Here is a 14995-nt window from a genome sequence, read left to right as displayed (position 1 = left end):
CCAGTTCTTCGAGAGAGTTGGCTTCCGTAGCTATTGTCGTGGAATTTACGTGACGTGGCATATCATTTATATAGCACAGAAAAATCAACTGCCCCAATATGGAACCCTGAGGAACACCTAGTTTCATTTCTTTCAATACTCTCTAATTTACATCAAGTAACATTTGTATTTATTGAATCAAAAGCCTTTGATAGATCGAAGAAAAGTGCGCCCACGTTCTTTTTTTGATCTAGCGAGGAATATATGAAATTGGACAGTGAGACAGCCGCACTCGATCTACCTGGCAGGAAACCATTTTGGTGATCATTGATAATTTTATATGTATCCAGAAAGGAAAGCATTTCACTGTGGATACATTTCTCAACAATTTTGCTGATGACTGACAGTACCGTAATGGGTCTGTAATTGTCAACTAGATGGGAGGTCATCCTTTTAAAAAAAAGACTCCTGATTCAATTGATATAAACTTCACCACCATTACATGGGATCCTGTAAACTCCCGCGGATTTGGGTGGATCTCTGCTCTCTTTTACTGATCTCAGATACTTCATTTGTTGGTTTGGAGACAGTGTTAATTTCCTCTTGAGAATTTTCCCGATTCGATTCGTGACATCTTCAATGTGCGGCAGATAGACAATCGGAAAAATTCTAAAGAGGAGAAAATCAAACGCCATATTCAAACCAACGAAGAAAATATCGGAGTATCTGAGATCAGCAAAAGACAGCAGATATTCACTCAAATCAGCAAGAGTTTACAGGATTCCATATAACTGTGGTAGAGTTTATATCGGACAGACGGTCAGTTTGGTACCCGCCTAGTCGAGTTCAACTGGGTTGGGACAAACCGAAAAGTCTGCAGTCGCAGAGCATGCACTGTCCGACGGGATACCAAGATCTTTTTCGAAATTACCGAAAGGCCAGCAACGTCTAATTTTAATCCGACAAGAATGTATTTAGAAGCCATAGAAATACCCAAATATCAACAAACTTCAACAGAAAAGAAAAGTGAACATATGTCATCTGCACGCAGTATTAAAAGGCGCCAGAACGAGGTCATGTCACTCAAATCGCGCGGAAAGTACGCACGAACCCGCCGTTACAGAAAGTGCGCTAAAAATCACCACTATAAATGACATGGCAGAAATAAAAGCTTCAGTTATTCATTTTACATGATATATTTGTACGATGTCCCCTCCCGCTGAATAATCCTGTATCCGATATCACTCGGTATACGAGCACGACATCTCGATTATGAAAGTTCGAGGACTCTCACAAGCGGAGGAATGAAGGTCCCATTTTTCCCGAACAAAAGTTTCAAGAGACCTCTTGACGGCGACCATATTATTTTTCCTCCTCATTTCACTCAGCAGATCCCATAAAACATCCCTGCAGAAAAACGTCACTTGACTTGATTTCATGATAAGTTCCCGCCATTGTGTTGTGTCTGCGACTACGATGTGCTTGACAACATGTGACAAAGCACCATCGACTAGTACTTTTACACAGGAATGGCTTCAGTGAATTTTCGAAAGGCGGAAATCAGGGTTCATATCTCAATTTAGAATAGTAAAGTTTTTTTCCGTTATGACATTTCCATTCGGAAGGAAACCTAGATTTTAAGTTTTAATGTGTTACGGTTGTAGAAAATATGAAAAATTGTAACGGCGATGATAACAACGTAAGGATTTTCATCTACTTTTCTGTGAATCTGGAAAAAACCTTCATTTGGAAATTACGATAATTTTCATATACCTACCAAAAAAAATGCTATGAATTTTATAGCTATAAAATCGGCCGTCCAAAATCGGTGTGTGTTTCACTATTGGAATTCGCACGACCGGTATGAAGTCGGCCATCCACAATCGGTGTGTGTACAATTACCCTTATACTAAACACACACACACACACACACCGATTTTGGATGGCCGATTTTATAGCGGTCGTCCAAATTCCAATAGTGAACCACATGTGGGTATGGGACCTGGCACACACGCCGACCGATGATCGGCGTCGATCACCAGTAAGCATGTGTGCCAGGTCCCGTTACCACATGTGGTTAACTATTGGAATTTGGACGACCGGTATAAAATCGGCCGTCTACAATGGGTGTGTGTGCAATTAGCCTTATTTTTCTTTTTGGTGTTAGTTTTAAGAGTCGCTACCGACAAAAGAATAAAACTAACTAGCGTATTATACGCTCGAAAGAGCTATTGTTTACCGAAACACTTGTCGTGGTTTCTGTAAAACCCTTCATAGTGAAAATCATACAATAATGTGTATTAATTAGTTCAAATATGAATTTTCATCAAGTATCTGCCAGTTCTATTCAATTAATAAAAGAATCAAATTTACAATCCTGACGAATCATTTACTATTATCAAGAAACCCACACAAAAATTCATCCCTGTTAGAGTAGATTTTCAGCAGATTCAGTTACAAAAATAATCGTCATATGATTTTTTGATGATAGACAAGTTGATTATGTATGAGAAGTTTCTGATTAACATCACATTTTTCTTCTGTCCGTTGAGAAAATAAGGTTAATTTTAATTTTTTCCAAAATATATCCGTTCATTTATCAGAAATTGATTTTTATCCCTTCATAGTAGTTCTTCTGCTATGCTATGCACTTTTCGATATGTCATAGACATACCGAAAGTCTAAGACATACTTGGTATGCAATTTTTGGTCTTGAACTTTTCCATTAGGACGATTGGACTTTGGATTCGATGTCATAATCATAAACCCATAATTCTTCATCAGTTATGACTCTTTCAAAATAATCTGGATCGCTGTTGACGTCATTCGACAATACCTGAGCAATGCTCATGCGACGGTTTGTTTTTATGAAAATTCAGCAACTCTGTAATGAACATCGCTGTCTTATGCTTCGTGTATGAAATTTCTTAAGATTTTAATGATATAATGTTGGTGCCTTCTTCGTTGAGAGCATGTGCGACTACAGCTGATTTGTTCGAGTCGACAGTTTCTATTGTATCTATCGAAAACACTTTCCCAACACCAGAAGAAAAATTACGGTCTCTCGACACGCGTTCCGCTGTGCGTTGAGAGACCGTAATTTTTGTTCTGGTTAAGCGTTTTCAATAGATTCATTTTTCGCCAGAGGTTCCAGTTCGAACTATCAAGTTTCTCTTGTGTTCAGAGAGACGGTACCTACACTTCATTTCGTGGTTCCAATGTAGACTGACCTGCAACTATAAGGTATCCGGTATACCCCAGGGTTTACTGAAGGTTCTCTGGGGTCCACAGCTGACCTTCGACTAGGTCTGATGGTTTTTGTTGACATAAATATTGGTTTCACGTCGCGTGTTGATAAGATTCTCCCAATCCGGTTTGTAACATTTTCAACATAAGGAAGCAAAGCTTTTTCTTCGACCAGCCCAGCTGGAGTTACTTTAGCGTTCAGGTTAACAGATACGTCGTGCTCTCTCAAACAACTTTTTGATTAACTCTCTCTTTTGTTGAGGCTGGTGGTTATCATTTTTTTTTTGTCAGGTACCTATCTGTGTGTGTTGGTTCAATGTACTTTCTGTGTCTCAATGTACCATTTTTCGTTCCATTCTGAATTGGATTTTTGGGTCGAGAGAGTTGAAATATAATAGAAAATTTTTGAGTGTTTTTTCACCATCTTTCCATACCACGAATGTGTCATTAACATAATTTAGTCAGTATGAAAATGCTTGAGAAAGCTATTGTATAGCGAAACACGTGTTGTTGTTTCGAAAACTTTTCAGTGAGAATTTCCCAATAAAGTGTTACTTGAGTGTTGAGAAACACACGTTTAAAGGTGAGACCTCGTTAGTCCTTATCTCGAGTTGTCGTTCGTATGGGGCGACAGCTGATTACCGGAAAAACAGATTTTAAAACAGATTGTAAACAGTAATACCCAAATTTTTTTTTTTCAGTCACTTGTCGAATAATTTTGTGTAATGAATTTGCTTGAAATGTCTCTTCTCAGTAGGTTAGGATTTTTTTTTTCGCCGAGTGGAAAAATCTTCAAAAGACACCTGGTCGTCCTGTGACCAGATAGTATCGGATTTTCTCCGACTAAAAACCCACTCATGAGTCAAGCAGGCTACTCTGGAACCGCCCTCGGGTATTACTTCGGAATAGCAGACTGTAGTGATGGTTCAGGGCTCTTCCTTTCTCTTCAGTTCTTCATTATTATTCATCTAGTTTTCTTTTCTTTCTTGAGATGGTCTTGGAGAGTTTACTAACAGCTTCCCATTTTCCTATACTTTTGAGCATCTTCCCTATTACGTTTTCCGGTGTTAATTCTCCTGTCGTCATTTCTGCGTTTCGTCTCTGTTCTTCCCAACGTTAGCATTCAAAGATTGTATGTTCTACCTTATCTATCATCCCGCAATACTTGCACTCTTCACTCACTTAACACCTGAACAGATACGCCTGAAAACACCCATGCCTCGTTAGTACTTGTGTGAGAAAGTAATTCACTTCCCCTCATTTTCTGTTCATCCATGGTTCTATATCTCTTATCTGTCTTCTTGTCCAGTTGGCCTTTCCATCGTCTATCTCCCAAAATTGTTGCCATTTTTCCATAATTTGTAACCTTGCTAACCCTTTTGATACGTTGTTTTGTACCATTGTTCTCTCTTCCGCCAGCAGATCTATTAGGGGGGTTCTTGCAATCATCGGCAGAGCTTTAGTTGATGTTGTTTTATATGCACACGCTATTTTTATGGCTGCTTTCCGTTGAACACTGAGTAATATATTTCTAAATACCTTTTTTTCCATGGCTCTTTTCCATATCGTTGCTCCATATAGCATGATCGACTGGGCGACTGAGCATATCATTCTTCTGCTACCTTCTCGAGGACCCCCAATGTTGGGCATTATCCTGCTTATGTTGCTTATGGCTTTTCCCGCATTCTCTGCTATTTTTCTAACATGAGCTCCCATTTTCATCATTCGATCCATGTGGATTCCCAGGTATTTGACAGATTCTTGGCTACGGATGTTCGTTTCCTCCAATTCAATTGTGTTACTTTTCAGTTTTCTGCCTGCTGCCAGCAGTACTACCTCTGACTTCTGAGGGGCAAGCTTGAGTTGTTTCGCTGTCATCCACTCGGCTATATCCTTCATAGTTCTATTGGTACTTCTTACCAGACTTTCTTAGGTTAGGTTAGATCCAAAGTGAGTGGGTCTATTCGACTCTCCACCGCAACTCGCAAGGGTTTATTGTGGCTCACATCTATTCACACTCGACCAAATAAACCCAGCTTCTCAACGAAGCCGATTCGTTTGTATGGTGAGTGATCTTTCAGATCAGATGGTAGGAGTACGGCTCTGCCACACTCTAAAAAGCTGATTCGGTCCCCAGCGGGCAGGCACGAAGTATATGCTCTGCTGTTTCATCATTTTCCAAACAGAGGCGACACACACTCTCTTTCGACATTCCGAGTCTCTGCATATGATGAATAAAATGACAGATTCTGCCAAAAGTCCATAAATCTTCTTGTCATCCAGGTGTTCAGTCTTTGTTTGGCAAAGCCAAACGAAACCACTGTTCTTTCTTAGAATGTCTTTCGTATTTACGGAAATCATTTGTTGTGTTATAATTGGTGCCATTGTGCCATTGTTGTTTTGCATTCAATAATAGGCACTTTGCATTCAGCCCGTGGTATTGTTGGCTGCATACATAAACGGTCAGTATTGGCAAAGAAACTACGTTTGACATGGATCCGGATCACTTCACCGGAAGGACTATAAAAACACCATCTACCATTTTTTGTAATACCGTTTATTTCATGCGAAATAAAACTCAGGTTTGCAGTGGGAAAAAAGTCGTTGTCATCGACACTTTTCCAATTATTACATGTCGTAACAGCTAAAGTTATTTTGGATGTCTTTGGGAGTAAACCAGAAATATAGGTTGGTTTGTATATCTGCATATTAACGTTCGTATAGTTTTAGCTCTGTCAAACTCCCGTACTCTCGTTGGTATCATATCTGATAACACTTTTGACCACTCAAATAAATTGGCCAAGTCGGCCGGATCCACAGCTGTTTCAATTGCTCCTACAACCCCGTAAAACCCTGAGATAACGAGATCCATTGCAAGCCTAAAGCGATGCCAATGACAGGTTCTGGTCCAAAGCAGCTGCTTGCCGCACCCTCGTTTCAAGAGACAGCATCTTCCAGGACAGTATGGCCAGGAATCTAGACCAGAGACGATCTGTTGAGTATTCCTATCTAGGAGATTCATGTTTGGTAATTTACTATCAATTTAGATGTTGCTTGGTTGGAGCCAAGAGCAACGTCGCTTGACTTTCCGAGAATATTTTTATTGACTTGTGTATGAGATTGGATTCTTCCAATCTCTCCGCACACAAATCAATAGCGCAAATTTTCGCTTGAAATACAGTCGCATAGGTTCCTAGACAGGTTGATATCTCCGCCTGGGTGTGCGAATGAAAACACCTGCACCAGAATCGAAAGGTGTTTTTGATCCATCTGTGAATCAACAACTATCTGCTTTTGTTATTTCTTTTTCCCGGAGAATCCAGTCCTCTCTTCTTGGGAACAGTACTTCATAAAGTAGTTCGTAGTTGACAGTTGGAGGCATAAAGTCAGAGGTCATTTCGAGAATGCTGTGACTCCCAGTGTCAACGAACAGTCTGTTGCAATCTAAATGCAAAGCTTCTTTCACCATTCTTTATTGTTCGAAGTCTAGTTGCATGATTGCCTTCTGGAGATACCTTACCCCACCATGGATCAGTTTTATGCTTCGACTTGATGTACCACTAGAAAAGCCGTCGGCTTCTATAAGGGCAGTTTTCAAACCTCTAGTTGCTGCATCTAAGGCACATCCAGCACCAGTAGCACCTCCACCAATGATTACAACATCGAATGAGTCAGACTGAAGGGATTTGATTTGGTCAGCCCTAGATGGCAGGATTCGCTTCGGTTTTATTTGTGCTAGCTCAGCTTTTACTGCTGAATTGAATCTAAGTAGACAGACTTTCTGTGTGTCTACTGCTAGTGTTTGAATACCACACGAAATCACAAATGTCGAAATAATCGATCAACGTATCCTTTATTTCGACACTGTGTTGAATTATCCTTCACTTTTTGCTCGTAGAAACCGCAATTCCGATAAACCATGTAACTGTCGCCAAGTAATTTTTATTCCGCAAGTGTTGGTCGTATATCCGCGGAAATCGACATAGCGCTTGCCTGCAATCGTACAAAACAAAAGACATACTGACATGTTTATTGCAATCTGCACACAAAGAAAAATACGACGAGAAATAAGTGTCCTTCATGAGTACCCGCTTGTGTTGACGTATTCAATGCGATTGGTTCGAAATGTTCGAGATTGGGATTCTGTTATCGATCAAAGTTTGATTGCATCTGCGAGGTAGGAATGCAGGATCAGTTATATTTGCTGGATTTTAAAAACACTTCTTTGGATACAGATGACCAACAGGGCATTCAGAAAAAAATCATTTAGACTCCTTGATTTTCATTTCGACGAAGAATCTTTCAGGTCTAAAAATTAAAGTAATTTTTGTTCTCAAAAAATATTCATTCATTCATCAACTACTATTTTGCCTCCTTCAAAGATATGATACACTTGTACCTACCAGCGTTTTTTTCAATCTCCGATGCAGTTCTGATTTGCACTTTTTCTTTTTTTGATATGTCCTTGAGCTTCCTTCAATCGACGCAAAAACGCCATCTGGTGAATACGGTGGCAGATGCATGGTAACGGTGTTTTTTTTTGGTAAAAAAATTAAAAACAAGAAATAACGATTGAGCAAGAGCTTTGACGAGATAAAAAAGCCATGATTACCAGACATTTTCTTCGAATTGCTAGTCGCAAGCGGCTTATAACTTCAAAACACTTCTTATCGACCGTACGACCATGTGACAAAAATTCCTGATGATGTACGCCACGCTAATCGAAGAAAATGCTTAGCAAAACCTTGAAATATAATCCTGGGCTTTTTCAGTTGGACGTTTGAACTTTGCTGTAGATGTCATAACGATATACTTATGATTCGTCACCACTCATCACCCAATTAAGCGAATCTGGATCATCGTTGACGTTATTCAACAATTCTTGAGCGATGCTAATGCGACGGTTTTTTTATCACGTTTTTATTAGCGTCACCTGTATGTATGTATGTAGGTATGTATGTATGTTTGTTTGTAACTCCAGAATTATCGACATTATTGCTTGATCTATTGGCGGGCAGATGTCGCTGTACTTAACCTCCTTGATATATTTCGAACTCACTTTACATGTATTTGTTTATTTGAAAAAAGTATACTTTTTTTAAGTCGCTTTTATTAGCTTCCCCTGTAAGTATGTACCTGTGTTTGTATGTTTGTTTGTAACCCTCCTTTTCATTCCATATTTATCCCCGTTTAAAAGCTCGGGATCTGTATTTGTCAGAATTATAGACATTATTGCTTGATCTATTCATGGGCAGATGGCGCTGTACGTAACCTTCTTGATATAATTCGAACTCACTTCACGTGTATTTCTTTATTTGAAAAAAATGTTTGTTTTTATCAGCACGCGCGCCTACCGCCTTATTTGAAACCCTCCTTTGCGGTCATGCTACCTTCCTTGGGCTTGGTAGCTGATTTTCAGGCTCCCTCTCCGGAATCGGAAAATATCAATGGTCATTTTTCTAAACAGTATACGCCTGATTGATCCCAAAATTTAGATTGAATAAATATATTTTGAAAAATCGAAAAACACGCTTTTATAGTAATAAAATAATAGTGTAGTAATATTTGATCATAAATTAACATTTGGTAGACATATTTCACAAAAAGTTTCAGAATCTTTCAGAGTTTATTGTTTCATTGTTAGAAACTGCAGAAACTTTCATAATATTAAAGCCATGAAGCTGTTGTATTTCACCTACGTACATTAGAAGATAGAATATGCAAGTATCGTCTGGGGTCCATTCTATGAGATTCATAACACAGCCATTGAAAGTTTTGTAAATTTCTGATTTTCAGAATAGATGGTTCTTACACTGAGAGAGGTATCAGTATTGATGTCATATATGAACTTTTGGAATTTTTTAGTTTAGAGCATCGCAGAAAATGTGCATCGCTCATATATTCATTCAAGTTCGTGAATGAGAGATTTGACTGTCCTAAAGTTCTTGAACGAATTAACTTCAATGTAACACGGCCAGTTTCGCAATTCTAATTCATTTCTAGACCTCTCAGAGCAAGAACTAACATTATGCTCAATTCCCCAATATATGTTTTAAGCACAAATTTCAATAGCATTTGTGCCCATGGTGATTTATTCTTCACTAACCTTGCCATATTTGCCATATTTTTTGTATATCAGGGGCCCCTCGAATACTGATATACTAGTATTTTTCGTTCGTTATTGTTACAAGCATATTTGATAATTATTATTTTTAACTTTCCAGTTCGATGTTCTTTGAAAACGTGTTTTTCAGTTTTTTAAACTATATATTTTTTTCGCTTTTGTATACTACAAAAACGTGTTTTTCAGTCTTTTTTTGGTGAAAAGTCATCAATTCTGAAACGAACTTTGCTGTCAAACCCTTCATGCCATAAATTTTCAAAAAATTTGCATGGCATGAGCCGACCGATATGCTGGCCTCCTCAGCATCTTCTCTAGTAGTGATTAAACGATTCTACATAACAATTTTCTTCACCTCCTCCACAGTTTCATCGGTTGTTGATGTTCTGGAGCATGCAGGGCGAGTGACGTCATTCACATCTTCTCGACCTTCTGTGGAAATCTTGTACTGCTGGTGAACATTTTTCTGACTGAGATAACAATCACCGTATGCTTCTGTCAACATTGCAAGTGCTTTTGAGTACTCCACTTCATTTTCTACACAAAATCTGATTCAAGTTGTTTGATCCAATTTGTTCGATAGCATTACCGAATACGCAAATTCCTTCTAACCTTTATGCCTCTCACCTATAAACCAAACATGCCAAACACCTAGAACTGTGAAAATATGTTTTGAATGAGTGTACCAACTTAAAAAAATGAAAAAATCACCAATTGAATGTACGTATACCACAACTTCTACATAAGACAGGGTAGGACAAGTGTATGGAATCGTTTACAAAGTTTAACTTCAATAAGACCTCAAAAGTCATCGTATTTCCAATCTGAATACCACTGAATTCCCTGCTGTTAACTTAGCTTCGAAAATCATCAATGTTTTCTATCAACACCTGGGCATGTGTGAAAAAGGCATGTGTGAAAAAAGTAACTTTCAACAAAAATTTTCCATTTTGAAATTTCATTGGACCAAGCTTCATCCAGATATCATCCTTCACTATCTCCACCCCTGAAGTTGATTTTCAAGGCACCATCTGACTTAAAAACCTTTCACAGGAGTCACAAGTGGTGTTGGTGATCTTGAGAGTAACGAAGTCGGCCAGTTTCTTATTTCAAAAGCGATATTCATAACCAACCTTGTCATTTGCTCCATTTCTGCACTTGCTCCGCCTTATCTCATCACATCCAGAAAATCAATTCATTACAACGCTCTAATTTGACTAACAAGTATAAAAACGGTGCGAACAAAAATCCTAATCGGATTTGCGGTTGTAAATTCTAACAAGCGGATTCCCGTCATTACATCATCCCCCGTTTCCGTACAGCAAAACCAGGATGAATACAGAGATCTCAAGAAAAGAATGAAACATTGTTCTTCTCGAGAGGAAAACTCATAATCCTCGATGTTTTATGGTTAGATGTGAACCTGTTGATTTGGCGTACCAGAAATTTGAATGCATTCAGTGGCTAGAGTAAAGTCAGTTTTAAACAGTCGAGAAATCTGATGCATTCAGAGTTATTCACTTGGTCGGTCGGTAGCCAAGCGGTTCGACGTGGGTGCTTTGTTCACTCACTCGAACTGACTGCCGTGTTGGTCGGTGGTTCAAGCCCCAGTCTGAACGATCGATGTTCATTTGCTATCGTCCAACCTTTGTTAGGAATCACACGTTAAAAGGTAAGAACTTGTTAATCCTCAGCTGGCACAATTTCCGACTTCTGAGGGTTGTCGTTCGTAGGGGTGCGACAGCTGGTTAACGAAAAAACAAATTTTGAACAGTTTTTTTTATACTTTATCATAATACTGTTTCAATAGGTAGATTTCAATATTGCATTAATTTGATTCAAAGTAACCGGTCCTTCAAAAACATCATCAAAACAATGTTTTCGATAAATCGGGAATCGAAATAAAAATATTTTCCGTCACAAAAAGTAATTTTTTTGAATATGTGAATGTAATAGTAATAATGAGCAATGAATGTACATTTCTTTCAAAAAATAATAGTAACATCAAAGGTAATGTTCAAAAGTATTTATGAAAAACCTCAGAATTTTTTTACCGCTAAACACAAAATTACTACGCTACAGAGAAACTGAAACTCAAAATGTACTCTATGGTCGTATAGATATCGCTTCCATATCACATTTTCACGATTAGATGAAAGAACAATTGTTGCCGTGAAGAATATTCATGAGACTTAGACTTGGCGCAGTCGGCAGGAATGATTATGGCTCTCACGCTTGGTTTATTAGTAACGATTTTTGTAAGTAGGTAATAAAATGCTTATTTCCGAATGATGATTTCTAAATAACAATCAATTTGGATTTTCAGTAAAAATATGTTCAATTATCATATGCAAGACTAGATTTTAAAGAATGCGAAAGACAAAAATTCTGGCAATGTAGGAAAAAAGTCTCTCATATTTAAAAACAGTCATGAATATTACTTTTTTCGAAGTGTTAAAATAACGGTTTGGTGTTGGGAAAAAACTCCAGTAATATTCGTTACTACACCAAAGGTTCCAAAGAGTGGTTTACAAAAACAGTCATAGTCAAAAACAGGAAAATTTGACCTAAACAGTATTCAAGATGTCCAACAAATGCTGATGAGGTACTACAGTAAATAATTACTCTTTCGGTTTCCAAATGAATATTCGATCTATGAGTTGAGAAAGAAAATATGATTTATGTTCACTTCAATATCTACATGGGAAAGTAGTTGTTTACAAATATACCTCTTTATCCAGTTTCCACTTGAAAAAAAAACCTGTTGATGATCTACAATTTTTCGAACAGATTCCATAAACATATGTTGACTGAAAAGTGTGGTATCGTAACCTAACCGAAAAAAAAAGACTGATAGACAGCTGAAACAACATTCATGAGGAATGTTTGAAAGACAATATTTCACTACAGATAAAATACATATTCGAAAAAATGGGAAAAACAACAAATAATAGAAAGTAACTACAATGCCAGAAAAAATCTACAATGACATCGCAATAAATGGATTACTAACCCATTAGTGGATATGATATCAAAATCAGCATCAGCAATGAATTCCCACGACATTCGCATCAATCAAATGGTGCAATAATACATCAATAAAACTCATATCCACAGATACTCCAACGAAAGTTGTATATTTAGCCCCGGGTTATATAAATTATGGGGCAATCAATAGGAAGACAGAGATGAATGCAAGCCGTAGCAACGCGACAGTGAAGGATGACCAGAAATGAGCAAAACGATGTAAGTGGATGCGAAGAGAAACTACCACCACTGAAAGGACCTGCTCTGCTTCAGTAAATTCGCTGTTATCACTTCGTAGTCTGGCAGAACATCGTCTGAATTTGGATTAAACGTATCACTTCATTGAAATATTTAGAATAATTTCAGGACACCTTTTCATCAACATAATTATAGGGAACTGTCATGATGTGGCATCAGCTTGTAACTAATAATAACGGCCTTTAATCAAATCCAACGTATTCGATTTGATGAGGAATAATTTCGAATTCGTACAAATAGCTTTTCATCGTATACATATATAACAAATATATCCTAACGTGTTAGGAATCACACGTTAAAAGGTAAGACCTCGTTAATCCTTGGCTCGCACAAGTTTCGACTTCTGACGGTTGTCGTTCGTAGGGGTGCGACAGCTGGTTAACAGAAAAACAGATTTTAAAACAGATTTTAAAACAGATAGAAGATACATTATATAGATATTTTCAGGTAATCAAATGTCATTCAGATAGAAATGAGTCGTTTGATTGACTATAATTGATTTTATATTCGTATATGTTCATAATAACACTACATGCTCGTATTTGTGTGGAATTTTTTTGTAACTCATTTTGTATTTTGTGCATAATTTCACATCAGTTTTGAGTTTTTTTTTTGTTTGAATTGGTATTTTTCATTCATAATTGAAATTACCCGTTGAATTGATAAATGAATTATCTGTTATAATTATTTTCGTACTTCAAAATACTACTATCCTCAAAAGATAGCCATATGCCATTGCGGACTTTCATATCATCTCACATACACATACGTCTTCCTCTTGAATCAGTTTATCCATTGGTGGAACCTATATGAGAGTGCATTGTTTAGTTTTCAAGATTATCGCTTTCAAACAGATAGACGGATATACATATGCGGCAGAGTACTTTCTCCTATCTTAATTGACAATATTTTACCTTCGCTGCCGCCAAAACGAGAAATAAGTGATCCTCGTTCTTTCGCCAAATTACACAACTCATATTTCAATGCCTAAATTTAACAAAATTAGAAAGCATTCTCAATGATTTTCTTCATTGTTCATTCATATGAAAGTCACCGATATTTCTACAGGTAGAAAGAGAATATTCCTGATATGAAATAATGAAAGGATAATATTCTACTCGCATGAAATAACGACTACTCATTCAAAATACACAAAATGCTTTCCCTCGACTTGCGCCGACAAACTTCAAATAGGAGTGACCACATTCCTCACTCGGTAAATAATATACCATAGTAACATAAACCTCCAACTTTTATATTTGAAACTACCCTTTTTTTCTAGTGATAATTTCAAGTGTGAACTTCCGTTATCATTCATCAGTTCTGTTTCTCGCATCCATTCATTCGATACAGAACATTGCACCAAATACGATATCAAAGAAAACGAAAATTTGTAGGTATTTGTTTGATCCCTGTTCTTTCACCAAATTGTACAATATGGCTATGTGGATGTCCTTGTGCCTTCGCCATATTTTACTAATCCTATTTCATTCTTCACTGAAAGGAAATATCACCCCACTTTTTCCGTATACTGGTGAAAATTATCCACAGAAAGTGATAGCACGTGACAAAATATTTTATACACTTCTTGGTGACTGTTCATTAATCAAGTTAGCATCATCAGTGGGACTATTTCTCTAAAAGTAATTACAATTTCAATCAACCACAGCAAACTTAAAACATAAAAACGGGTCCTATATCTGACGATATAGGACCCGTTTCCAAAAACAGCTTATAGCAGAATTGACAAAATAACCTCGCAGGAGAACAAGTAGTCCATAACTTATTGTTGTCAAAAATGAGCTATTTTTATAGATGTCCTAAATTGTTCTGGAGTGTGGAAAAAGTGTTCGCGTTAGATACAGTTCCTTTAAGATGCTTTAATTTCAATTTCCAGCTGAAAGACAGTTTGTCTTCAGATGGTTCACACGAAAAATAGAGGAAAATTGAAAAAATCGAAATCTGAAACAATCTGTTCGTATTTTTTGATTCATATGACAGAACTTTGAATTTTGGGTTTTCGTCTTTCTGAGGACTCATGAAGACACTTAATTTACGATTCCGAATCCACTCATACACTATCTTTGTAGGATACCCGTTAATTCCATCTATCACAGCGATAACTTCTTTCCAGGAATGATAGCTCTTGGTTATTTTCCACACGTCGGACATGTTAGCTCATAAATGAAAAATGAACGTATTCCAGCAGTAACCCCAAATATTTCAAATTGGTCGCACTATATTGAATGTTATACTCAAAAATCTACTTCACACACAGCCACCAGACTATTTCGATAAATCCTCAGTATTTGCCAAATTTTTCATCTTGTTCAGAAATAAATTAGTCTGTAATAGTGGAAATGC

At 37.3% G+C, this 14995-nt stretch overlaps 1 protein-coding gene across 1 annotated transcript in view; it reads left to right on the top strand.

Annotated features, from left to right (window-relative positions):
• The window catches only part of kek3 (leucine-rich repeat, immunoglobulin-like domain-containing kekkon 3 protein), a 600794-nt gene that overhangs the window by 486648 nt on the left and 99151 nt on the right, over positions 1–14995 (top strand).

This window comes from Leptinotarsa decemlineata, unplaced genomic scaffold, assembly GCF_025532065.1.
Source record: "Leptinotarsa decemlineata unplaced genomic scaffold, Ldec_3_MD MMD2_tig00026328_RagTag_RagTag, whole genome shotgun sequence".
Taxonomy (NCBI): Eukaryota; Metazoa; Arthropoda; class Insecta; order Coleoptera; family Chrysomelidae; genus Leptinotarsa; species Leptinotarsa decemlineata.
The sequence above is the reverse complement of the archived record's forward strand: the minus strand, read 5'-3'. Positions and strand labels throughout refer to the sequence as shown.